This window comes from Adiantum capillus-veneris, chromosome 5, assembly GCF_014529385.1.
Source record: "Adiantum capillus-veneris isolate H3 chromosome 5, ASM1452938v2, whole genome shotgun sequence".
NCBI lineage: Eukaryota > Viridiplantae > Streptophyta > Polypodiopsida > Polypodiales > Pteridaceae > Adiantum > Adiantum capillus-veneris.
The window spans coordinates 97,199,832-97,213,106 of record NC_140935.1 but is presented as its reverse complement, the minus strand read 5'-3'; the positions used below and the strand labels follow the sequence as shown (position 1 = coordinate 97,213,106).

The following is a 13,275-nucleotide window of genomic DNA, read 5'->3' as shown; positions in this document are numbered from 1 at the left end:
TCTCTATCTCTCTCTCTCTCTCTCTCATTGCGTACAGCTTGGAGTATGTGCAAAGATGGTTTCCAGGTATACAAATTTGTAGATTTATCACTTGAAATATGTTGTTTTCTCTATTTGGATGCAGGACCACGTCGCCTTCCGTTTGGAGCAAAGCAAGACCCAATTATTTTCTTTAAAGGCATGGCTCTTTTGTGCTTATCAGCAGCAACCTTTTGCCTTTGTTGTGAGATAGAGATAGCATCCTTAATCTTCTAGAAAGATTCTTGTAGGTCTCCACTATACTCATCTGCAGTGAAGATCTTCCCGTGTAACTTAAGTAGCAAGGGACATTTTTATCTTCCCTCAGTTACCTTGAAAGGTGCTTTTCCCGTGGAGGTATGTACATTATTATTATAGGCATACTCCACTAACACTAGGTTGGTAATGGGACACTTTTATGTCCTATTAAGTGACCATTTTCCTTGAATTATGTCAAGAGTTTCAAAATGGATTTTGAGGTGCTATCTATGTATAAAGTTTTCTCATGAGCTGAAAAAAACTTGACATTTTTTTGGAATATCAATTCCATCTTTAACCTTGTCCTTGCACAACATTTCACAGCCTAAACTGTGTGAAAAAACGGGTCCTGTTTTTGTCTTTTTTCAAATTTTTGCAACTATACCACTCTAGAATTCATGTTTGTGAGGTCTATAATGCTAGAGAACTATTTTTAGTAGTCCTCAACATGTCCTGATGCTTCTAGGGAGAAATAAATGTTAAAGTTGTAAGTTATGACCAAATTACAAAAATTGTCAAATCCTGTTTTTTAGCCAATTTTATCTCTTTTATGATTTTTATGATGGCTTTCATGATATCCAAATGTAGTTTTGATTTTCTATGTCCCATATTGTAACATAAAGCTAATATTCCTTGATTTTTGGGGCACCTAATACCCTATTTTGCATAGTACACAACGATGGTTGATTTTTTCTATTATAGAAGAAAACGAAACATTCTAGTATATCAAGTATAGCTCTTTCAATATTGCTAGTTTCTTGTGACAACTATATGCATTTTGTAGGTAGTAACCATATCTAGTCATAAGGATCAAATTTGGCTAGATATTGAATAGTTTCTATGGGATTCTACAACTCATAATGTTGAACCCAGTTTTTTCATGTTTGCTGTATTTAGCACTTCATCTTTGTCCCCAAGATTCCCCTTGGTAAGAGATGTATTATTCTTTTGAAATGCTCCATGTCTCCTTATGAACCTAAAGGACAATAGGGAACTAAGAAAACATGCATATACCATTTGTATTCAGCGTGGCTATAGAAACTTTGATGATAGGTTTGCAGAATGGTAAAAATTCAACTTTTTTGTACCTATTTCTTTTGGCAAAACAAAAAATAGTGAGTGAGAAGCAATCATATGTTCTAATCACCAACCCATTGAAGTTAACTAGGGAATTTATCTCAAGTCCTACAAAAATCCCTAATCTTATTTTTATACAAAAAAACGTAAGAAATGACTGTTTTGATGAAAATGTACTGGTCCATCAACTTTGGAGGCTTGGTGTGACCAAAAGATGAGAAATTTTACAAGTCTCTTATTTTTTCCATGTGTAATAGGCCTTGAACTATAACCTCATGAAAGGATTTTACAAAATGAGTGGATCTACTATGGTTTTGGAGGTTTTTTTCAAAACCCTGAAAGGACACTTTTATGTCCTGTTAGGTTACCAACCTAGTGCCAAGGGTAAGTACTTCTCTCATTGGGACCTTTGATCTACTTCCATTACATAGGCTTTTAGAAGATCAAGAATTGTTAGGCTAGATATTTCACTTTGACCAGCCGTTTGTGGGTGAGTGATAGGCCAAAGAGAAGTTTAGCCCTGTCCCTAAATTCTCAAAGAGACCCTTCCAAAAATTACCGGTCATTTGGGATCTCTATCCAACATTATAGAAATTGGCAAGCCACGGTACTTGAAAATTTGTGATATGAAGAGGGTTGCCATTTGATGGGCTTTTATAGTATTTTTGACAGGTATAAAATGAGCTTGTTTGCTGAACCTATCTACTATCGTCACATTCCTGTATTCCCATGGATAGACTTGGGCAATCCAAAGATAAAATCCATGGATATGCTCTCCCATGGCGAGGTAGGGATTGGCAAAGGTTGAAGAAATCCAAGTTTCTTCCCTCTATCAAACTTTGTCTTTTGGCATACCACACATTTAGAAACATACTCTTGTATGTTGGCTTTCATGGCAGGCCAATAGAAATATGTTTTAGTCCCTTTCAAGATAGACTGAATCCCTCTATGCCCTGCATAAGGAGGATCATGAGATTTATACATTACTTTCTCACGTAGTGAGCTAGTAGCATATAGTCTATTACCATAGAGAAGATAACCATTTTTTAGGTTAAATGGTTCTTCTTTCTTCCCTAGTGCAAGGGCTGAGATCACATCTCTAAAATCGGGATCAATAGCGTACTCATCTACCATAGAAGTTAGATCATTGTGAGTTTCTATGGAAACCACATTCACTCTCGGTTGTCTTGAGAATGCATCGGCTACTTGATTATGCTTGCCAGCAATGTGAGCAATATGAAAATGAAATTGCAAAAGGAAATTTTCCCACCGCATTTGTTTGTTGGAGAGCTTGATCTATCATGAAGTACTTAAGGCTTTGGTGATCCATCCGTAGAATGAAAGGAGTCCCCAATAAATAGTATTTCCATGAGTCTTAGTCATGTAGAACTACGAGGAGTTCTTTCTCATATATGCCTATAACTTGCTCAATAGGGTGGAGCCGTCGACCTTTGTAGGCTATGGTGTGCCCTTCTTAGAGAAAAACAGCTCCAAGGAAATCACCACAAGCGTCACATTGGACCTCAATTAGCTTTGAGAGATCCGGTAGTGTAAGCATAGCTTGAGAGATAAGCTTTTCGAAAGGATTGTTCTCCTTGGCCGACCATGTATACCTAATGTAATGGTCCCGCGATTTGTGAGAACTTTTCTATGAAATGTCTATAGTATGCACACATACCTATGAAGCTTCTTAGTTCATGAAGATTCCTTGGATTAGGCCATCCTTTTATTACCTCTAGCCTTGATGGATTCATTTGGATGCCATCTTGAGAGATAATGTGACCTAAATACTGACTCTCTTGTAAGAAAAACTCACTTTCGATTAATATAAAGTTTATTCTCTTGTAAGACTTGAAATATTACTTGGAGGTGTTGCTTGTGTTCGTCTAGTGAATTAGAGTAGATGATAATATCATCAAATAACACTCCAGTAAAGGTTCAGTGAGGCCTGATAGCTTCTCCATCAAGCGGTTAAATGTGGCTGGTCCATTGGTCAAACCAAAAGTCATGACAATGTATTTGTAAAGACCAAAGGTAGTGTGCAATGCGGTCTTTACAATGTCTTGATCAACTATCCTTATTTGATGGTAGCCACTTTTTAGGTCAATCCTACTGAAGTAGGTCGACCCTTGCAACTTATCAAATAGGTCTCCTACCCGTGGAACAGGAAACTTATTTTTGATAGTGATCGTATTTAGTGCTCTATAGTCAGCACACATACGATATGTGTCGTCTTTCTTTTGCACTAATAACACGGGTGAACAAAATGGAGATGAGCTAGGCCTAACCATGCCCTTCTCTACTAACTTATGCACTTGCCGCATAATCTCCTCTTGTCGAGCTTGAGAAACTCTATAAGGAGGTTTATTAGGTGGTGAACTTTCTGGAAGAAGTTCAATTGCATGGTCATCATTGCCTCGTTTAGGAGGTAGTTCACAAGCAATGTCGTCAATAAAAACACCTTGAAAGCCCTTGAGAAAATTGGATAACTCTAATTCCTTGTGATTATTTATATTTTCTTTTGCTAAAGCATTAGGTTCATTTTGAGGATCTTTAACAAAATTCATGTATATGGAAATAGATCTCTTTATTGACTTAGTGAAATCTTGCATATGTACAATGGGTATGGTGTTACCCAACTCCTTAGTGGTATCTATTTACATATCTTTTTCCCTGAACCTAAAATAGATTTTCCATTCATAGAATTTACCATTGGCAGCCATGGGATGAAACCATGGTGCCCCTAGGATTACATCCTCATGCTTGAAAGGAGAGATAAAGAAGTCCTCTTTGTCCACATAGCTTTGAAGATGGAGCCTCAATTTCCCAATTAAGGGAGTGATTGAAGCTTCTTGCCCCTTGAAAGCACCAATGACGGGTAGGACATCTCCCATCTCATGGGCTTGGATACCTAGCTTGGTGGCCAACACTATGGATATAAAATTGTGAGTAGAAACATGGTCAAAGAGAATAAAAGCTTCATGTTCTCTTACCTTTCCCCAAGCATGGCATAGAGGAGATCCTTTGTGGTGAGCTTCCTCTTCTTGGATTTTGACCAAGGTAACTCTAGGAGGCTAGTTTCGTGTATTCTTGTGGGGGCAAGCATGATAAGCATGCCCTTGCTCCCTGCACTTGAAATAGCAGTTATCTTTACGATAACTCTCAATCTCTTTAGGATAGAGTTTATTTTTGCCTTTATAAAATCCATTCTCCTAAGCTTTGTTGTTGTTGGCGTTGTCTTTATGAGACTTTTGGACATTTTACTTCCCCTTATGCTCATTGTTCAGGTCCTTGGAAATTGATTCGTGAAGCCACCATGATATGGTGTATGACCGCAGATATGGTGCGTGGCCTTTGGGAGTTGACATACTCCCCATATCTTTGGCTAATCCCGCACAAAATTGTTGTTTTTGCCCTCCAGAATCCATCTTTTTTAAGACAATGATGTAAGTCCCAAAACTTGTCTACATCTTTGTGAATAGATTCATAAGGAGAGAGCTTCAAGCTTTGCCATTCGGTGAGTACTTTGTCTTTGGCATCATTAGCCAAAAACTGTTTCATGATGGAATCTCTTAAAGCTTTTCATGTTTGTGGATCTTCACCGTTTGCCCATAGGCTAGACCAACATTGCCAGGCAGACGTTTGGAAATGCATAGCTACATGGTGTAGCTTAGAGGACTCCGTGAAGCCCTCATATCCAAATTCCGCATTGAATTGTTGGATGAAAGCCAAGACTTTGTCCGTAGCACCAAAGGTGCAATTGCAGGTAAGGAAAGATATTTTCTTTCCTCCCTCTTTGAACTTCTTGATCTTGGACGACGTCTTCCACGCGGCATAGGATTTCCTATGGCCTCTTCTTTTTGGTGGTTCAAAATTTGCACCATAGCTTTCTTCAAAAGATGCAGAGCTTGAGGAAGATGGAGAAAAGGGTGACCTCTTTCTCGCCTTTTTCTTGCCTTGTTCCTCCTTATCTGAACCATCACTTTCTTCATAAGAGGAAGGAAGAGGATGAAGAATATGGAGAAGAGGGTGACCTCTTTCTTGCTTTTTTCTTATCTTGTTTTTTTATCATCCCTCTTTGAATTATGGTGTGGAGAGGTTTGCAAATGTCTTCTCCATTTAGGAGGTATGTAGAGCGTTTTTCCCACCGTCTTTGTGAAGCCATCTCCATCGAGGTGGTAGAGACTCACTTCTTTCTCGTGCTTTTGGTGGGGGCTCTTGAGTTCTTCATTGGAAGAAGATGCATTGTCAAGTAGTAATTTTTGAGCCCTTCGTACGGACCCTCTTCTTCTTTCCAAATTGGAGAGAGTTTGGAGAATCCCATGAGCACGAAGCTGCCGTTGCACTTCACTTTGGAGGGATGGATTGCCCATGGCTTGTTGAAGCCTATAAACAAGGTAGGTAGCAAGCATATGGGGCATCATTGATAGCCTTCTCATTAGTAAAATCAAAGCTATCAACATTAATTTCCCTCTCTTTACTATTGTCAGCCATTCTAACAACTTTTAGGTATAAACATTTTTTTAGTTGTACTTTGGCACTTCAATCCCTAGTTGCTACTTCTCTTTACCCCTTTAGAAAGCACTCAAGCTCATGTACCCATGGCTTGAATATCATTAATTGCAAGGAATAGAAGAGAGGGTCTTTCAACACCAAAATAGTATCGGCTCCTATCAAGCTTCTAATAGCTGAGTAGCCCCATAGGACTACACTATTAAGACCATAGCTCTCGACGGTGATGCCTCCATATCTGCACGAAGCAGGAACACTTCAAGGCTACAAAATCCCTATTCTACTTACTCAATTGTAATTAATAATACCAACCATTTATAGTTAGCTTGAGGACCTCCCTTCTTGACCAAGAAAAGAGAAACCTTGTGCTCTAATACCAATGAAACATTTAATGTCCTAGTAACTTGTGTGTGGTGCATAAATATAGTGAGCATTTCATTAGAATAGATTCCTAATGAGCATAGCAAGAGGGATTGGATGAAGAGAGGAACAGAAAGCATAACACCTACTTAGATAGGCATAAACAATACTTCAAAAGAGAGAGAAATGAAGCTATTGACAACAATTGAGGACCAGATTTGCATGGAGTCGGTCCCCCCTCCAAAAGGCTTTGTATTATAGGTTTCCCCCATCAAGGGAGACATTCTACAATACAATACTTTGTGTTCCTTCAATAACTTGATGGTGCAATGAAGATGGAGCTTCAAGCACCATGCACACACTTATAAAACACACCATCAATTCCCTCACGGTCTTAGACCCAAGACCTCACACACCTTCGAAGATGGTGAGAGCTAGCGGGGTATGAGAGTAGATTGAGAGGAAGAAGCAATAGTCTTATGAGAAAGAAGTATATCTCTTCACATAATCACTCATAAAAGCTTAGAATAGCTTAGTAATTAGCATGGTAGAGGAGATGAGCATGCATTGAAGCTTGGCTCTTAGTTGGATTTGCATCACAAAGCCAAGAGTTGTTGGTGTAGGCCTCCCTTCTCACAAGCTTGGAGTAGATGATGAGCTTTCCATTAGACCTTGAGAAGGAGAGAGAGACTTATTTGCTTCACACATGATATTGTGTGAGTGTGTGTGTGATAATGCCTTGCCAAAATCAGCCCCCTCTCTCTCTTGGTGGACCCCTCTTGCATTTTACTCATGTGGGCACCCCATTGGACCCTGCAAAGCTTAGCCAATCACAATTGAGAAGCATAAGTGATAGCTTTGTGACATGTGTCTCCATTTCCCCTTTTGTGAGAGATTTAGGTAATTAAATAATGCAATTAAACTTTCATTGGACCCCTTAGTCTTTTAGACAATAGGAATCAGGCAAGCCATTGCGCTGTTGAAAGCTCATTGGACCCCTTGGCAATAGTCTTCTAGAGTGCTTAATTTCTATTGGTTCTTTTATCAAGTGATTTTAAATGAATTAAACTAAATGTACTCTAGCTTAATTCTCATTGGTCCACCTCTATAACCATCTAATAGGAATTGAATGCATCTTGGGGGCAACTGGCCTAGGGAGCTAACATGTGTCCCTTTTTCCCTTTGTGTAAAGGTAAGCCTTTGTGTGTGTGTGTGTGTGTGTGTGTATTCTCTCACCTCACTCTCTCACTTCCCCTACCTTTAGGGCTCGCCCCCTCATCTTTAGGAGTCTTTAAAGACTTTGTGTACACTACCAAGCATCCAATTTTCCTAAGCAATGACCATTGGACTTAACGTTTGAATTTTGGAACCTTAGCATTTTGGAAGTCTTAATGGGCTCAACCTTAGTTCTTTGAAGCCCATTGCTTACACATAGCTCTTCTACAGATGGTCCTCGGTTGGATCCCTACTGTGACCAATTTGCTAGCCTTACCAATAATCTATCTTCGTCTCCCTGGTACTTCCCCCATATTAAATGATCACTTAAACATGAGAAAATAATTCAAGAGAATTAGATATTAGTTATTATGACACAAGACATCTTTAAATGCTACACCCTTTAACCTTGTTTATGGCCTTGATGTCATACTGTCGATAGAATTTCTTTTGCCGACACTAAGGGTAGCTAAGGATCTTGAGTGGAATGGACATGAATTGTTAGAGAGTCTTGAATATTTATAAAAGCTTGATGAGCAAAGGCTAAGAGTTGTATCTCACTTCTATGCACAAAAGAAAAAACAAAAACAGTTTTTTGACTCCCATCTAGTCACAAAAATCTTCAAAAATGGGGCCTTAGTTTTAGTCTACTCCCTTAAACAACACAATCCCAAGTTTAAGAAAAACAAAAACCGGCCATTTATCATTGAAGTTGTATCCCCAAGTGGAGCAGTTAAGTTGTCTACTTTAGATGGTCAACTAATGGCTAATTGGATTAGTGGATGCTGTTTAAAGAAGTACAATTTTCCACTAACCAATGAATTGATAGAAAAGATGCATGCAACAAAACAAAGAAAGATAAAACGACAGCAAGTCGTTGATGAAGCACAAGAGGAATCTCGGCTTCGAGTACTCAAAAGGAAAGCTAATCTCCAAAATCATCAAATACCTATTCCCATCAACACTTTGTAACTAGATGAATGACTATGGGAATTACAGAAGGATACAGTGTCAATAGATGATGAATGGTTAGATGGAATGGACCTTTGCATCAAATTACAGTTGAACAATCATATCACAAATGCATTGGTCATTTACAAGAGCTCGAGTAAATGTAGTTAGTTATTTCACGTACAAGAAAGCAACGGATCACTCTTTGACATTAGGAATATCGGCTATTAAAGGATGCAACAAGAACCCAACACCGACACTGGGAGTAGTCAACTTAAATGGGGTAGTACATGGATGTTGATTCCCTCATCAGTCTGTATGCTTATTAGATAAACACATGAATGAAACAATGATTCTTGGAATCCATGGATGCGAACGTATAAGGCAGGACCAGATTGGGATACCAATCAACTCAAGCTATCATGTAAAGGAGGATAACTCATTGTTGTAGTTTCACGAAGCAAAGAAAAAATGGAAAAGAGATTACTAGCAGAGCAAACCATGAAGCAATCACTATTCTCCATCCTATAGACAAGCAAATGCTACAAGTAGCATAGAAGGAATCAGGCATATCTGGGTACCAAAAACACAACTGAAGGACAAGCTGTGTCAAATTTGAATGCCCAGAACATCATCTATTGTACCAAAGAAAGTTCCAAAGTAAAAAACACAAAGAAGATCATCTTTGAATAGGGAAACTAACACAAGATGGATTTGGAGGAAAAGGGAGTACTTATCTTCTCTGCTAATTGTACAATAGATGAAGCAATGGAGAGTCAAGACTCAAAACACTCAACCACAACAACTCATCAAAGAAAAACCAAAATACGAATGCGAGTTTAAGCTCAACAACCATCATCATTGATAATGACAATTGAAATCAGCATGCCGAAGCATCCTGATGGTACAATAAAGCAAAGAGCACACGAGCTACAAGATTTTCTCTTTAGGAAACAACAACAGGAAACCTCAACCTCAGAAACCCTTGAGTTAATTACTCAAGACCCAAATCTTACATAGCATAATGGTTTGATTTGCATTGATCTTTGAAGCATGATAGAGCCAACCAAGTCTATGCATAGACACAATTGTTCAAACCATGCACACAATCGTCCTGGAGTACACCATCTAGGAGGGGTGGAAGGGAACTAAGTAATTAAGGGCAATGTTTAAGGAGGAAGAAAAAAGTTGGATGTTAACGTGTGATTTTTTGCAAAAAATTACCTAATAATGCCCTTGCAAAATCATCGAGGGAAATATAATTGATAACATATTCCCAATGAGTGTAAATAGTGTATATACTATCATAAAATCATCAAAAAATGGCCTTTTTTGTTTTTCATCATTTTTATTGATATTGGGACTAAAAAATGAAGAAATCCACCAAAAAACAATAAAGCCGTGTTTCTCAATGGATTGTCTTTATTATTGATTCTTTGCTTTTCTTTTTTAGCATATTTTATTATTTCATTTTTTTCAATAAACATGTCAAAAATTAATAATAAATAGCAAATGAGCTCAGATGGAGAAACTGAAGATACGCTAATGATCCGAAGGACAAGGCGGACAGGCACAAAAAAATTCAATCAAATCGACAGATGGAAGCGGAAAGCCTAAATTACGCCACCAAGGAGTACTTTCACAAAATCTTGCAGAATGAGCTAACAGAATATGATTGAATAAATTTTTGAGTCTAGCGTAGATTTCACGGCCTAGTAGGACAAACAGAGAAATTTGGGGGAAAATAGTTTGGGAAGTCTGAGTATAGATATCCAGAGTCCCAGTATAGATATTCAAGGTAGCCCAAAATCACCTCATTTCCACTGGTCACTCTTGGAGGAGAGAGCTTTCTAGCTTCTTCACGTGCAATTTTTGGAGTCTACAGTCGTCCATTTACAACACCGACTCACACGAGACATGGGGGGTAAGTTCTAAACTTATCAATGGACAGTTCTATATGTCCTTGTAGTAAGTCTAGACTCAGGAAAAGACCCTACAAATCCAGCTTTGCACGAAGTCCTACAACACAAAATTGACCATAACGGCTAGTCTGCTCAACCAAATTGGACAAGACTTGAACTGTAGCATGCCCCTATATAATAAAACACTTTTATATCACCAGATGACCAGTTGATTGGGGTCGAGAGGGTCCCAAGTAAATAATCTAGTTTTTTACCATATGCCAGAATTGGATTCTGCCTCCAAAGGAAACATATAAACTGGGTCTATACACAATGTACCTAGATGGTTTCATGGAAATAGTCAAGGCAATCTCTCAAACAACAAAAAGTAGCTTGAAGGCTACAAAGCATCAAATTTGACATATGCAGTTAAACTGACTCCAAATGGGCCAAAACTGAATGGGTAGCGTCAGGACTATGTAGCGGGCAAGTCCATACCTTCAAAAGTGACTAACCAACTCTACAGGCCATCTAGTCACAAAAATTGATGATTTGAGAGTTAATAGGAGCATGAAGTGATGCTGACATGACCAAACTTTACCAAATTTGTTTTAGGACTTGCTTTAGATGTATTAAATATGTTTAGCTCATCAAATTGTCAATTCTTGCAAAAAAAAGTGACTGTTGTAAATAATCGCGACTATTTACTTTTGTGCTTGATTGGCTTGGAATTGATCTCTTCACTTCACCTATCACTTGTACACATTTATTACATGCCACATGTCAAGTATGAGCCAAAATGATCAAGTAATACTCTGTATTTGTCAAAAAACGCACCAAAGTCTTTTCAATCCAATTTTTGAGTTAACTGTCACATTTTTTGATCCAAATCACCCCATATCTCACAGAGAGACTCTACATCATACCTAGAACCAAGTTGTAACAAAAAAATGTACATGAAAAAGTTAATAATCATGATTATTTACTTTTTTTCCAAAATGGGTGCAATTTGCAACTTTGACCTTATGCGACCAAAGAACATGATGTCCCAAGTCCACTAATCAAGTTTGAGCAAGTTTGGTTCTCAAAAACTCAAAATCTCTTTATATCTATTGTTTTAGAGCCTAAATTTGGCATCATTTTCACCCAGTGCACTCAAATGAGCCCACACTTCACTCAAAGTACCTAAATGCCATATATTTCAAGCCTATGATGTCAAAAATGAAAAAAGTTGGAAAATTTCCCAGCTCTAAATACTCATGTCTATTTACTTTTGTTGTAATTTTTTCCTGAACTGTATGATTTTGATGTGTACGTGTTTTTATGCGTCTATGCATGCTCCAAAATTGATTTGAAGCAAAATGAACATCATTTGTCAACAATTCAGAATCAGGACATTTCAAAGCGGAATTCGTAGAATTTTCTCACGTTGACACTGCATTCACTTAAACAGGAGCAATGCAAGCGGCCGAGAATGCAAAGAAAAGGGTGTCCGTGAAAGAAAAGCTGCAAGAGTTTCCACCACACCAACTAGATCCAAGCTTAGTGAAGATAGCAAAGGCAACTTACTTGTCTAAAGAACAACTCGAAGAAAAAAACACAATGGTTTTCACTGGCAGATTGAAGAGCAAAGAAGGACACCAGGTAGGATTGCAAATGCTATCGAAGGAGGTACATGATGTAGCGGCAAAGCCAGACACTGAGGAAGCCAACAGAAGACTTGGGCTAAGAGATTTCTATGACCAAGAACCATGCGGAGTGGACTTCCAAAAAGCATATGAATTGCTATCTTCAATCAAGGAACATGGGTCGGCCCAAATCACTGATCAACAAGGGCAAAAAGTTAAAGTGGTGATCACTAAAGAAATAGTGGCCAAGGCACTCAAGTTGCCAACAGAAGGATGACTATGGGAGCAAGAGATAGAAAGATAGCAGGTACTTTTACCAAAGATATTGTTGCTGCCACATTTTTTGATATCATCCAAAGGCAAGTGGAGGAACCAGCTTGCCTCTATTATCAGCATTTCCACTTCCTCTCAAAGAGACCGCCATGGTTCTCCAAACCATGAGGTTGCGACTATTTTCACTCAAGTATTGAAGTCGAGAACCACGCAAGAGATAGATCATGCACAGTATGTGATTATAACACTAAAGGACACAGAGAAAGAGGGAAAGATCACATATCTGGGTGCTCTAGAAGTGCTAACCAGAATAGCATATCATGCTATTGAAATGGACGAAAATTTTCCGCCAGCCCCAAATCAAAACACCTAGATTATGTCAGCTCAACCTTCTCCAAGGACCACGCGATCAACAAAGAGAGTGTACAAGTTAGATGAGGAATTTGCAAAAAGTTCCCATGAACCCCATAGTAGTGAACGCTCTAACAATGAAAAAACCAGGGCAAGGAGATAAGCAATGAAAAAGAAAGCAGTGGGAGCTCACCAAGAGGAGACGCAACAAAAAAAAGGCTAGAATTAAAAGAGAAAATCAAACATATGAAAAGTCCCCAAGCTGTAGGTGAAGACCCAAAAGATAGAGTCCAAGAGATATAAAGAGACCAAGAACCAAGAACCCTACAAGGAAAGGACCAGAGGATCCCAAAGATTTGCTTGAGTGGATGTATGTGGAAGTTGAAGCTTTAAAGCTGAAGGAAGCTCTAGAAGCTCAAAGAAAAGCAACGAAAGAAGCGACTAAGCAACAGAGACAATCAAAAGCTGCTAAACAAAGTGAGGCACAATGTGACCAAGAGTAGATGTCTCCATGACCCTTGTCACCAACCATGGAACAAGAAGATCAGCCCATGCCGATTCGAAGGTCTTCACCAATAGATAAATCCAATGCAGACGACATAGCAAAAGAAAAAGAGCCCGAACAACAGGAAGAAGCAAGTTTTCAACAATGCAAGGAAGCTAAAATAGCTAAAGCAGGACCTTCCTCTACAACAGCCCAAGTAAAAGCAGCTGAGGCACCCATAAAGCCT

The 13,275-nt window shown here is 38.6% G+C and overlaps 1 pseudogene; it reads left to right on the top strand.

The window, feature by feature from the left end:
* The window catches only part of LOC147457785 (putative linoleate 9S-lipoxygenase 7), a 29,640-nt pseudogene extending 17,443 nt beyond the window's left edge, over window positions 1-12,197 (top strand).
* Window positions 12,198-13,275: the final 1,078 nt, after the last annotated feature.